This window comes from Salvelinus alpinus, chromosome 9 (genome assembly GCF_045679555.1).
Source record: "Salvelinus alpinus chromosome 9, SLU_Salpinus.1, whole genome shotgun sequence".
Taxonomy (NCBI): domain Eukaryota; kingdom Metazoa; phylum Chordata; class Actinopteri; order Salmoniformes; family Salmonidae; genus Salvelinus; species Salvelinus alpinus.
In genome coordinates this window covers 48,288,963-48,303,152 of record NC_092094.1, presented here as the reverse complement: position 1 = coordinate 48,303,152, position 14,190 = coordinate 48,288,963, and the positions used below count along the sequence as shown (strand labels likewise).

The 14,190-nt window shown below is 41.7% G+C and overlaps 1 protein-coding gene across 3 annotated transcripts in view; it reads left to right on the top strand.

Moving 5' to 3' along the window:
* The window catches only part of LOC139530246 (chemokine-like protein TAFA-5), a 210,727-nt gene that overhangs the window by 53,381 nt on the left and 143,156 nt on the right, over positions 1–14,190 (top strand). The window contains exon 1 of one of the 3 annotated variants that reach the window (XR_011665985.1): positions 11,501–12,362. The exons of the other annotated variants lie outside the window; for them this stretch is intronic. The gene's annotated coding sequence lies outside the window, so the exon portion shown is untranslated. Of the gene's footprint in view, positions 1–11,500; positions 12,363–14,190 lie in introns of those variants that run through there. 3 annotated transcript variants of the gene reach the window in all.

Below are 14,190 nucleotides of genomic sequence, written 5' to 3'. Positions count from 1 at the left end.
TTGATCTGCAGAGGGGAGGAATAAAACCCTGACTAGCAAGCAGTCACACAAGGGAGCCCTAGACCCAGGCATCAGTGGTGGCACTCCCCTGTGCTCCTCTCTCTCAGGGGGGAAGATCTGTTGTTTGGTTCCTCCTCTTGACCTCGGGCCGGTGTTCTGGTGCTGTGACTGGGTCTGGTTCTGTAACTGGGACTGGTGTTGGATCTGCAGAGGGGAGGAAGGATAACCTGAGGAGCAAGTAGACACACCTGGAAGCCCAAGATCCGGAGGTCAGTGATGGTACTCCGCTGTGGCCTGCTCGCTCTGGGTGTAGGTCGAGATATTTGGAACTTCCTCCGTGCCTCTTCTGGTGTAGTGATGAATGGTTCTTGGTTCTGGCCTGGTTCTGTGAGAGGGATAGGTGTAGAGGAATGGGGGGGGGGGGGGGGGTAAAGGGACGGAGAGAGAGCAGGGTGTGGTGGATGGTATGGCCTGGGCTGGTGCTGGAGGAGGAGCGATGTGGTGGCAAGGCTGGAAGTTCTCTGTATGTACCTTGTGCTATCTATGGATGGATTCCCTAGTGTTGAGGCAACTGTGACCATCCATCTGGAGTGAGTATTTATGTTATGAGTGTATTGTTAGATCACTGCACCTGTACATAGCCCATCCAACTACCTCGTCCCCATACTGTATTTATTCATTTATCTTGCTCCTTTGCACCCCAGTATCTCTACTTGCACATTCATCTTTTGCACATCTATCACTCCAGTGTTTAATTGCTATATTGTAATTACTTCACCACCATGGCCTATTTATTGCCTTACCTCCCTTATCTTACCTCATTTGCACACACTGTTTATAGACTTTGTCTACTGTATTATTGACTGTATGTTTGTTTATTCCATGTGTAACTCTGTGTTGTTGTATGTGTCGAACTGCTTTGCTTTATCTTGGCCAGGTCGCAGTTGTAAATGAGAACTTGTTCTCAGCTAGCCTACCTGGTTAAATAAAGGTGAAATAAAAAATAAAAAAATTGTCAGGGTAATGGGGAGGGGTTATTGGGGAGTCGAGGTCCGGGTTTGATCATGTCATTGCAGAGGTGGATGAGGGCCTCTAGCAGATCGTTTATGTTGTTGGATGGTTCTTGGCATGTCTTCCCACTGACTGCCTGGTGGCCCCTGGTACTGACGTGGTGCTAAAATTGGGGATGCTGGGAGGGGTGAAGGGAGTTTGGAGGGTCTGGGGGGTCAGGGGCAGGAAGGGCTAAGGGGGGTGGATCTAGGTCACTAAGGAGCAGGGGGAGGAGTCAAGGGCAGTAGAGGTTATGGAAGGTGCGTCAAGGGTAGTTGGTGGTGGGAGGAGGGAAGATCAGGAACAATAAGCGGCAGGGAGGTGCGATCAGAGAAAGTAATGGACTGGGGGTGGGAAGGGGGTGTTATGGTTAGGGGTCTATGAGGGAGAGTTGTGTTAATTGGCATCTGGCTTTAGATTCTGGGATGGTTTTCTGGTCTGGTCTTTTCTTGGTCTGTTTGTCTAGTCTTTTCCGTTTGGGTCGTTGTCTGGAGTTGTGAGCCGTGGGGTTCTTCCGGATATATGGCCTCTCTCCAAATCAGATCTCCTTTGGCCAGGGGCTTGGAGTAGGTGATGGCTAGGAAAGGATTTGGTGGGGGGTGTGGGGGGGGGGGGGCAGATGTGGGGGGGGCAGCAGGGGTGGGGGCTGTTTCTGGGACATCTTGGGTGGTGGCAGGGGTGGGGAACATTTCTGGGACATCTTGGGTGGTGGCAGGGGTGGGGAACATTTCTGGGACATCTTGGGTGGTGGCAGGGGTGGGGAACATTTATGGGAGATCTTGTGTGGTGCCTGTGGAAATGTTTCGGTATGGTTCTCGTTCTGGGTCTTTGTCTGGTGGAGGTGGGTTTGGGATGAGGGTTAGTGGCCTCCTTTCCCGCAAAGTTGCAGGGAGTGTGAAGGTACAGTCTAAGGTGGGATGTATGTCTTTACAAATCTTACAGGTTATGGCTGTGCAGGCTGCGGCCAGAAGGGTCAGTTGGTTGCAGTTCCTGCACAGTTTGGGCATGCCATAGTAGTGGACGGAGCCCATGTATTTCTCCAGCGTGATTGTACTGGGCAGATGTTGGACTCCGCCCACTCCTGTTGGGTCTGGTCTTAACTGAACCAGCCATTTACGTTTCCCAGTCCAGACATCATCTTCGTCCAGGGCCCTCCTAGCCGCTGACTTCTATGTCATACTGTTGGATGCCTTTGTTGTGAAATTGGACTGTAATTGTCTGAGAGTGGATTTACTGTAAACTTTACAATTTTTGTATTTGAACCAAAACTGTTCTAGTAACTTGAAATTGGCTTCAAATGATTTGTGGCACTGAGGGTTTCACTAGGCAGTTGATGTCAGATGGCACAAAGCCTATACCTCTCTAGAGAACTGCCCTGCGTAATTCCAGGCGGGTCATGATTTCTGGTTTGGCGGTTGTTATTGTTATTGTTGTTGTTGTTGCGGCTCCTGCTGCTCCCCGGTGATTGGCGGCTCCATCCTCGGCAGCCTCCTCGTTGGGGATTAGCGTCAGCCTCACTGTGTTGTAGTGGCGCATCACTCCTGTTCAGATGGGGGGTGGTGGTTTTGGTTCTGGTCTGGATGATGTCTGGTCATTGGTCTGCTCTGGTCCTGCAGGGGGAGGAAGGACAAACCTCAGATTTAGCAGACACACCTGGGAGCCCGTGACCCAGAGGTAAATGGAGGCACTCCTCTGTAGTCTGCTCATTCCAGGTGTATGTTGGTGTCTTTGGTCCTTCCTTAGCGCTGCTGGTTTGGGTGGTGATGGTGTCTGGTCTCTCCTTCTGTTAGTCTGCTCCGGGTGGTTCGCGGTCAGCTGGTCCTGGTCTGGTCGGTGGTTGCCTGAGGAGGGCAGATGGAAAAAAGAAAGGCAGGGGAGGAGGGCTCCAGGCCAAGGGTAGATGGAGTAAGACTCGTTTCGGCAGAACTCTACTCGCCTCAAAGCCTGCAGTCTGTTGTCTCCTCAGGCAGCTGGTCCGGTGCTGGATGCTTGGGGTGGGGACCGTGCAGGTCTGTGGACTGGGGAGTCAGGTTGGGCCGCAGTCAAGCCACTGTTACCCTTCCGTCTTCCCCAGTGATTCCGGCATTGTCCGCTGGACCAGAAAGACTGCACCGGTCGTGGTCAAGCCACTGTTACCGTTGCTGCCTCCTCATTCGTCCAATTAAAAGGATAGCTAGAGAGAGTAGAAAGGGGGACTCAATCCCCATAAATCTCCACCACATATGGTTGTGTGTAATGAAGAGAAACTAGAGTCATAACATACCAGGTAATGGGCTGGTGTCTAAGACTTCCTGTCAATTCAATCTGTCCACTATACAACTTGATTGTACACTATAACCACATATCAGTTAAATTGGTACAGTATTCTCACTCATGGGTGCAGCAAATATAGCTTCTTACAACACACACCTAAAATATGTTAATGAGCCAGAAACAACAATACAACAATTGGTCAAAACATTTTTGGCGCTCCAAAGATATGGTCTGGTACTTGTCATATTTGTTCCTTGTTTAATCACAAACTGGGGTGTAGGTTTAACTGCTTTCAATAAACAGATACTTCAGCTATCAAAATCACTGTGCGCCCATGCTAGGCATACTTTCTCCGACCACTGCATTGACTCCTGGGTAACGTACTCTTAATGTCATTAACAAAACAACACAGTACTGTATTCTGTGGGGTGGAATTACAGTACCATTCAAAATAAAGAAATTTTTCCCCCAACCACAACATTTTCCAACAATGCACCATAATTTACAATATGCTGCAGTAAAACACTTCAGAGTATTTTACTGTTGATAAATACCCACAATTACTGTATAATTTACACTTTTCCATTACAGTGTACAGTTGCATATTTGTGACTGTAAACCTTTTGTTAGGCACAAAACTTCAAAGATGCTGTCGTAGGATCTTAATTTGAGCCAGTTTGCTAGAGCAGGAAAATAATCCTGCAGCAACAGGAAATGTGCATTTGTACGTGGTTTATAATTAATAGAAATGTGTAGGGGTTGATACATGCTTTGTAATGAAAAATTAAGTGTAACATTATTTTGGTGGAAATTCAAAACTTCAGAAGCCTTTTAAAACCTAAAATACACTACACTTTTAAAATGTACTGCATCGCAACAGCATGATCAAATTAAAATCCTACACCTGTACATAAGCATTATGCCCAAACATTCACCTCACCTCTCTGGACAATTCTAAATGTATTTCCAGTGCACGTTGATGACAGGCCTCATCTTTATGGTGTATTATAATATTATGGCCATTGACAAAACTACTATACCTTATGCAGTACTTGGCACTCTGGGTGTCTCGTTGTCAAAATGTATTAATGATATCCAGCCTAGACGTGGGCAGAAAATAGTCGTATTTTGTAGTTTATTTGAAAATACCATCTTTTCAAACACTAAAGGTAGTCGCATATAGTTAATATAGAGTTTCAACTAAAAGGCAAGTATTTTCTTTGATATTCAAATAAAAGTCTCAGAAAAACTAATAATAGTTGAACGTTTTTTGAATACCTTTCAGAAAACCCAGTAATATTTGAAGGTATTTAATGTATGCAAGTTATTTGATAGCAACTAAATCATATTCATTTAAAGGCTGCCAAATGATGAAGAACCAAAAACTACAACAGTTATTTGAATTAGTGAAAATATTTGATCAAAAGCACATGGTTTGGAGGGCTCTTTGATATGAATCTTAATATAGACTAGAATTAAATACACGAGGGACATGGACTCACCTCAACAATAGAGTAGACCACTTTTGCAGCTTCAAAATGATTAACAAACGTATATTTCATAATGAGTGAGACATAAGGTAATACAGTAACACTTGACATCAAGTTCTTATACATGTGTAGTAACTCTGTGATTATTACAATAGCAACATTGTTGTTACAAAGGACATAGGAAATTGCTTTTATAATTGCATAATAATGGAGTTATTGCATAAGTGGATTAAAGAACAGTCACTATACCTTGAGTACGGTACATACAAAAACTCTCAGCTCATTGCTATGCAATTAAAATACAATTACCAAAGTATTATGTAACCACTTACTAATAAAACATTGCTCCAAAAGTAATTACAATTTTATTGCGCAGGCACAATAACAGTTTAAGGTTAAGTGTTACTGAGAATGCTAACAGTAACAAAATATGGCTATTAAGTGTCAAAGGGAAACTAAATATTCCAAAACTACCTTCTTGAATCAACTACATCCAAGGTAGGTGGAATGTCAGAGTAAACTATCGCTTTAAAGATGGTATGGTGTGTATCTGAAACAAGAACACTTACCCTCAGATGGACTAAAGATTCAAAGTAGTTTTTTCTAAGCGTCCAACTCCAATTTTTGCAAATAGTTTCAGGTATCATAAAATTAATTGCAGCTTTCAACCTTTTCAATAGCTATGTATTCATCCAATTGGCAACAGATTTTCATGTGAATATTCTAAAAGCTACATATACACTGCATTCGGAAAGTATTCAGACCCCTTGACTTTTTCCACATTTGTTACATTACAGCCTTACTTTGAAATGCAGTAAATTATTGTTTTCCACATCAATCTACACACAATACCTCATTATGACAAAGTGAAAAACAGTTTTGGGGAAATTTTGCAAATGTATTAAAAAGAAGAAACAGAAACATCTGATTTACAAACAGTAAGTATTCAGACCCTTTGCTATGAGAATCGAAATTGAGCTCAGGTGCATGCTGTTTCCATTGATCATCCTTGATGTTTCTACAACTTTATTTGAGTCCACCTGTGGTAAATTCAATTGATTGGACATGATTTGGAAAGGCACACACGTCTATATAAGGTCCCACATTTGACAGTGCATGTCAGAGCAAAAACCAAGCCATTAGGTGGAAGGAATTGTCCGTAGGGTCCCGAGACAAGATTGTGTCAAGGCACAGATCTGGGGAAGGGTACCAAAAGACGTCTGCAAGAACACAGTGGCCTCCATAGTTTTTAAATGGAAGAAGTTTGGAACCACCAAGACTCTTCCTAGAGCTGGCCACCAGGTTAAACTAAGCAAAAAAGTGCCAAAAGGCACGTTTGAGACTCACCAAACATACGGAAGAAAGTACTCTGGTCAGATGAGACCAGGAAAACGCTATGTCTGGCGCAAACCCAACACCTCGCATCACCCCGAGAAAATCATCCCCACAGTAAAGCATGGTGGTGGCAGCATCATGCTGTGGGGATGTTTTTCATCGGCAGCGAATGGGAAACTGGTCAGAATTGAAGGAATGATGGATGCCGCTAAATACAGGGAAATTCTTGAGGGAAACCTGTTTGTCTTCCAGAGATTTGAGACTGGGATGGTTTTGGCAAGTCGGTTAGGACATCTACTTTGTGCATGACACAAGTAATTTTTCCAACAATTGTTTACATACAGATTATTTCACTTATTATTCCCTGTATCACAATTCCAGTGGGTCAGAAGTTTACATACACTATGTTGACTGTGCCTTTAAAAGCTTGAAAATTCCAGAAAATTATATCATGGCTTTAGAAGCTTCTGATAGACTAATTGACATTTGAGTCAATTGGGGGTGTACCTGTGGATGTATTTCAAGGCCTAGCTTCAAACTCAGTGCCTCTTTGCTTGACATCATGGGAAAATCTAAAGAAATCAACCAAGACCTCAGAAAAAATATTGTAGACCTCCACAAGTCTGGTTCATCCTTGGGAGCAATTTCCAAATGCCTGAACGTACCACGGTCATATGTACAAACAATAGTACGCAAGTATAAACACCATGGGATCACGCAGCCGTCATAGCGCTCAGGAAGGAGACGCGTTCTGTCTCCTAGAGATGAATGTACTTTGGTGTGAAAAGTGCAAATCAATCCCAGAACAACAGCAAAGAACCTTGTGAAGATGCTGGAGGAAACAGGTATAAAAGTATCTATATCCACAGTAAAACGAGTCCTATATCGACATAACCCGACAGGCCGCTCAGCAAGGAAGGAGCCATTGCTCCAAAACCGCTATAAAAAAGCCAGACGACGGTTTGCAACTGCACATGGGGACAAAGATCGTACTTTTTGGAGAAATGTCCTCTGGTCTGATGAAACAAAAATAGAACTGTTTGGCCATAATGACCATCGTAATGTTTGGAGGAAAAAGGGGGAGGCTTGCAAGCTGAAGAACACCATCCCAACCGTGAAGCACGGCGGTGGCAGCATCATGTTGTGGGGGTGCTTTGCTGCAGGAGGGACTGGTGCACTTCACAAAATAGATGGCGTCATGAGGAAGTAAAATTATGTGGATATATTGAAGCAACATCTCAAGACATCAGTCAGGAAGTTAAAGCTTGGTTGCAAATGGGTCTTCCAAATGGACAATGACCCCAAACATACTTCCAAAGTTGTGGCAAAATGGCTTAAGGACAACAAAGTCAACGTATTGGAGTGGCCATCACAAAGCCCTGACCTCAAACCTATAGAAAATGTGTGGGCAGAACTGAAAAAGCGTGTGCGAGCAAGGAGGCCTACAAACCTGACTCAGTTACACCAGCTCTGTCAGGAGGAATGGGACAAAAACATATTATGGGAAGCGTTTGGAAGGCTACCTGAAACGTTTGACCCAAGTTAAACAACTTAAAGGCAATGCTGCCAAATACTAATTGAGTGTATGTAAACGTGTGACCCACTGGAATGTGATGAAATGGATAGGATTAAATGTCAGGAATTGTGAAAAACTGAGTTTAAATGTATTTGGCTAAGGTGTATGTAAACTTACGACTTCAACTGTAAATGCATTTCCACCACTGTTTCTTGCATAATTAACTTTACCGGCACAAAAAGATCCCACTGTTGAACGAACAAATTATCTGTAGGCATTCATTAAAATGTAACGAAACTACCTGTATCCATCACAGCTGTAATGATTTTTGCATATGGTATGACTTCACTCGCATAAAAACTGTTGATGGAAATGTTGTTACTGGCGTGTTGAAAGAGAGTTTAGCATCACAACTTATCTGTACAAAATCTTCAACATGCAGTTCCAGATACAGCCCTGCAGTTAGTTGAAGGCAGCCAATTCAATAGTTTCTGAAAAGTAGTAATTTCCTAAAATCTGTATTCACAATTTTTTAAGTAGTTGCTTTCTCCAATCTGTATTAAATAGTTTTCAAAAGTAGTTACTTTCTGAGATTCCTGCCAGTGTTCGTGTAGACTACATTAATGACACCATGACATTTGAGCGTCTCCCATATAAAAGGAACAGCCATCAGTGCCCTTGGTATTCTAAGGAGATAAATACATGGTGAGTATATGAAGATGAGGCAGGTGGAGGGAACTTAAATATGTTAACCAACACTACCTGATAAATAGGGTGCTTTACACATAAATCACCTTGTGCAGGGTGGGTTATAATGTTTTGATTAATTTGTTTAGTGATGCATAAAGGAGAAACATGTGGTTCGATATAATTTAATCAATTATAACAGTTGAAACATCTGTCTGTGATACTTGCTGAATCTCATATCACAGGGGTTCCAAAAGGATTCTTTGCGGAGGGATAGGGTTCTACCAAAAAAGACAAGAAGACAAGAAAGACAAGGGTTCTTTGTATGGCAAATGGTTCTACCTATAACCTTTAACATTCTAAGAACTGTTTTTGGTAGAAAGGGTTCTTTGATGATTATTCACAAGGAAAGAAGTGTTCTGCATAGAACCATATATAATATTTCCCAGCATGCTCTATTGCAGCGAGATTTTCAGAATCGCTTGTTTTACCTTAATATCTCTGTTTTTGCATGTACATTGCTTGGCGGATCAATTGTATGCTCCCAAAAGAAAAACAACATACCGTTTTCTAAACTAATCCAATCTGTTAGTAATTGGATTCATTGCACCTGTTACTAAGAGGGTTATTCCAGTTAAGATGATTGAGGTAGTACCAATATTCCATTTTCCCTACCCTGACAGTCATTCTGAATGCAGGTTGCAGGTGATTAACAATTCCACTTGTTGGATATCGTAACTGTCTGGATTCCAATAGGTATTACAGATCACTTTGCAAGCTGGCATGTTGTGATTTGCAGACCTGATGAGGCCTGTAAACCAGGAGATTCCTGACACCACTGTGTTAGGGTATAATTAGGCCCTCAAATAAAGGCCTTATGATATACACTACCGGTCAAAAGTTTTAGAACACCTACTCATTGAAGGATTTTTCTTTATTTTTACTATTTTCTACATTGTAGAATAGTAATGAAGACATCAAAACTATGAAATAACACATATGGAATCATGTAGTTACCAAAAAAGTGTTAAACAAATCAACATATATTTTATATTTGAGATTCTTCAAAGAGCCACCCTTTGCCTTGATGACAGCTTTGCACACTCTTGGCATTCTCTCAACCAGCTTCACTTGGAATGCTTTTCTAACAGTTCCACATATGCTGAGCACTTGTTGGCTTTTTATATGAGTGTAGTGTGGTGGTGGTGGTGGTGGTGGTGAAAAACAAAGCATCATTGAATATTTTCCATAATAGACAAACATAGGCTCATTCTGTTCAGAACAACTCCGGATATGACGTCATGTCATCATATAACTTTACATCAAACATAGTGATCATAAACGTTGACACTGTATATGACATGAGTTTAATTATATAGAAATGTGAAGTGCACATTTGGCTTGCTTGTATGACTTCAAAACAGTGTTTATTATAATCCTCAACATATCATCTATCAAATCGAGTCCTCTTAATTTACAGCATTTACCTCACATAGACAACAAAAAATTTGCAAATGTTACCCAATTAGCGAGAGAGATGGGGACAACTTTATGTTACGTGCGGTGCTCAAGTTCCGAGTAACTGTCAGTCAAAACCCATACAGTGCTGTGAAGCGCAGAGCCTGAGCTCTGACATAATTTATAGCATTTTGCTAGACACTGCGTTCCAATTTATCCGTGCGCAAATATGCCATTTTCAACCCTATATGGGTACATGTGTAAAGGGCTACAATAACCAGTAGCTTCGGACAAGAGCGTAAAAATATGCAGTAGTGCAATAAAAGAAAAGAGCCTAACAATACACAGTAGTGCAATAAAAGGAAAGAGCCAGAGAGACCATCCAACGTTTGAATTACCAGTTCATAATCCAATACATTATGTAGCAGACCAATTCATTATATCACATTTTTGCTGAGACAAGATGAAGTGAATATTAACTCTTGGCCAGTAAAATCTACATTATGTGAGGAAATCTTCTGAATATTGAAAATAAAGTATTGCTGATGAGTAGGGCAAACGTTTTAATGTCCAGCATAACAAAGAGCCTTTGTGGCAGGTGTTAATTTACATAAAGCAGGAATCAAGCATATTCTGAGTAGGTACAGTATATCCCAATGTGTGACGTAATGAAAAATACTTTCCAATATGCACTCGTAGAATGAGTGGTGACTTGAGGAACCCTTGAGATCCTTTGAGTTCCTAAAGAAACAAGCCATGTGCGACATGCACACGCAGTTAAAACCCTGCTAGAATTAGCGGCAAGTGGATGAGCAGTATCCATCGTCGTAGTACGGATTAACCCTGAGCTGGAATGTCAAACTAACTGAAGCTGGTTAGCTTTAGAAAATGGGGAGATCTAGCTTTCTGCGTAGGATACCCGTCTGGTGGTGTTGGTGTTACTTGGCCGTGTTGAGTTAATTTCTGTATCATTGAAATGTGATACAAAACGAGGCAACAGTGTGCTTTAGGACCATGCGGGTGCATCCGAGCGGCCGGGTAGGCTGTTTGGTTAGTTATACATTTTTTGGTGGGTCACATATAATTTCTAAGAAAGTGTTAAATGTAACACTGTGGGTGTTAAACTTCTGATTTCAAATTTACTTTGTACAAGTGGAGAGAGGTAACATAGCACTGACATACAAACTCTATGAGTAATTGTTAGTAATGATTTCATACATTTGTCCTTCCCTGACTGATTTTCATATGTTCCAACACTTATCTTACCCCCTCTTTCACCTGCTCCATTTTTGTCCTTGTTGTCCAGGATTCTGGCAAGGTTGGTTGCATTAATCTGTGTGTTTGTGCGTGTGTGTGTGGACTTTCTCCCAATTCTGACTGGGAATTAGTGTGTCCTTCTGCCCATTTGTATGATACTTTTTAATTAAATCTTTCTCATATACCATTTACAAGCCAAAATATGATTTTACTGGCACTACAGTAAATATTGTTCAAATTAGTTGTGGTTTGCCATGCATTAAACGTCTACACATATCTATGTTTAAATCTGAGCCTGCACCGTTTATGCTTGCAACAGCTAACTGTTGTATGTCCCCCGATCTGCCCTCAATAGTAAACGGTCTGTGGAATAGCTCGGAGATAAACACTTTAAATGGCGTGGACGTCACGGCCAGGTAGAGCGCAGTGAAAGTCGCTCGTGAACCTAGAACCGGGCAAACCCAATAGGAACTGTGAACAGCATAGTGACGCAGCAGTGTCTCGCACGAGCTTCCCATCATTCATTTCACAAGTTATCAGGGGCTTTGCATTGAATGGCACTGGACCTGATGCTCTGCGTTGTCGGTGAGCAATGAGGTCCTATTAGATGTGGTTTCATCTTGACTTCATATCCATCAGTTGTGGGAATTTACAAGGAAGGTTGATCTAACTTGGAAACAGCGAAGATGGACGTATCGCAAACCAGCTACTGTCTATTTAGTGATATCTCAAATTCGGTAAATATCGAAACAAAATTAATTTTACCGAATTGCTGCAAAGTGGTCCGGTGGCGCAGCCGTCTCATATAGGCTTCCTGGAGAGTGTGGCTATCCGAGTCACTGCGTTCGAACCCCAGAGAAGAATTTGCCGTGACAAGCAGGTTAATTTGAATAGCCCGTGAGAAAATCCCTCACTTGTAATTATGTGAGTGATGGTCTAACGACTTGAACTTTTCTCTCCGCTATCTTTAAAGAACGTAAAGGTTGCATTCATTTGGAATTGAAGGGATCATATCAAGTCTCTCTCATGGATTGTGCCGATGTTGTATTTTACTTTGAATTCAAGCCCACAGAGTCGCCTTAGGGACTAGTCAACTGATAATTGTTTTATTTTTCATTTTTCAACACTGCTGCATTGGATCAAAAATGGATTTGTCATTGTAGCCTACTCCTGCTGCTGAAGACCGCTCTCTCCTTTGGGTATTTTAGACTTTTTTTTCTCAACGATGCAGCTCATCCGACTAGCGTGGGCTTTAACGGGAGCTGCAATCTGCTGTTTTGTTATCCTCCTTATTCACTCACATGTTCTAAAAGAAGGTAATTCCTTATTTATCTCTCTTCTTGCCTTTGTAGACCATTATTCTGAAACACATGTTCTATTTTACAAAGACTATGGCATCCTTTTCAAAGACTTTGTATTCATGCAGTTTTATTGCATACTATTTGGTCTAAGTACTTGGTTTGTGAAGATTATTGGTGGTCTTTGTTTCAACTATAAGACACCTCTATGTCCCCTAAAATAATGATTTTAAGTATGTTGTAGTTAATATAATATACACATTTCAACAGGTATTATTACAGTAAATAGCATGCCTGGTGCATATATGACCTGTGTGTGTGTGTGTGTGTGTGTGTGTGTGTGTGTGTGTGTGTGTGTGTGTGTGTGTGTGTGTGTGTGTGTGTGTGTGTGTGTGTGTGTGTGTGTGTGTGTGTGAGAGAGAGAGAGAGTGAGAAGGAGGGAGGAGAGAGAGAAAGACAAAATGAGGAAACCAGAGAGAAAGACACAGAGAGAGCGAGAGAGAGAGCAATGTTTTAGGGCAGTGGGTTGGGAGCTAGAAAAAAGAGGTCTTTGTTTAAATTATTGATTTAGTTATTCTTCAATAGATGACACCAGAGTCATACTGATGTGCAATGCCAGGGGTCAATTGTAATGATATGTTATTAGATTTTTTGGGGGGTGACTAAGACATACAGTATTCAGTTCGATACACACAGTACATGCAGTTCGATGTTGCAAATTACATTCACATTTGCTGAGAATGCCAGCCACATGTTTTGGCTTTTGAAAGGGTCTGTTGTAATCATACGTTTACAGACAACAGTGGTTGCACACACTTCATGATCATAATTTTAATTCACAATAAGATTGGTGTCCACTAATGCAATTGTGCCAGAAAATAATTACATCAAATTTGGAGATTGGAGTCCAAAATGAATGTGATGGCGAGAGCTGTTGCAGGCAAGGCAAACAATAAACTTGGCTTGTTCCTGGTGAGTGGGTAATCCACTGCTTTGTGACGGGTGCCTGGAATGGAAGAATGGGTGACGCACCGTGTCTCTTTCCCCTGCAAGTGGGCTTTGTGGGAATAAATGGCACAACCATTCTTTAATCCCCCTTCACCCTGTGTTCCTTCTGAATCCTTGTGAGAAAAGCACACTGGTAAAATGAAGTGCTTTGTAACACCAAAGTGTTACAGCAACTGAGCTGCCACTGACTTGATGGAAACCAAACCTTAACTTTGCTGGAGTATTGAAACACATCATGCAGAGATGTTTTGAAACATAACATGGTGTGTTGTAACACCACTTAATCAAGTGTTGTGCAAAACCTTGCCAGGAACTGGGAGCACTACTGGGAGGGCTTGAAAACATTATGTTGGTGTTTCGAGGCCTGTGTAGTGCAGAATTAGATACCTTCTTTGTTGGTGTCTTTTCCTCTCTCTAAAGCTTCTAAACACCGTTGTAATGTTTTGAATCCTGTCTAGTGCAGAATTAGATCGCTTTGTCTGAAGTGCCTTAATGTTTATCATTGTTTTATGTATTTGATCAATTGCCATTTTATACCATTATGGCCAGTATTGTCAATCTTAGTGTTCAAACCACCAGCAGTAACTGAAAGTTGATGTGCACTTGCCTCTTCCCTTGACAGTCATGAATGTGGGAATGGGTGCTGTCCTTGTTGAAAACCAATTTGTCAGACGGATTTGATATCCGTTCATCATGATCCGTTATACCTCGTGGCACAACAAGCTTAATGCTAATATAGAAATATGCTTTTCTTTCTTCAACCATATATACAACACTGTGTGAAAGAATCATGAAGTGTAAAAATGTTGAATTACCCACAATCCTCTAAAATCAGATT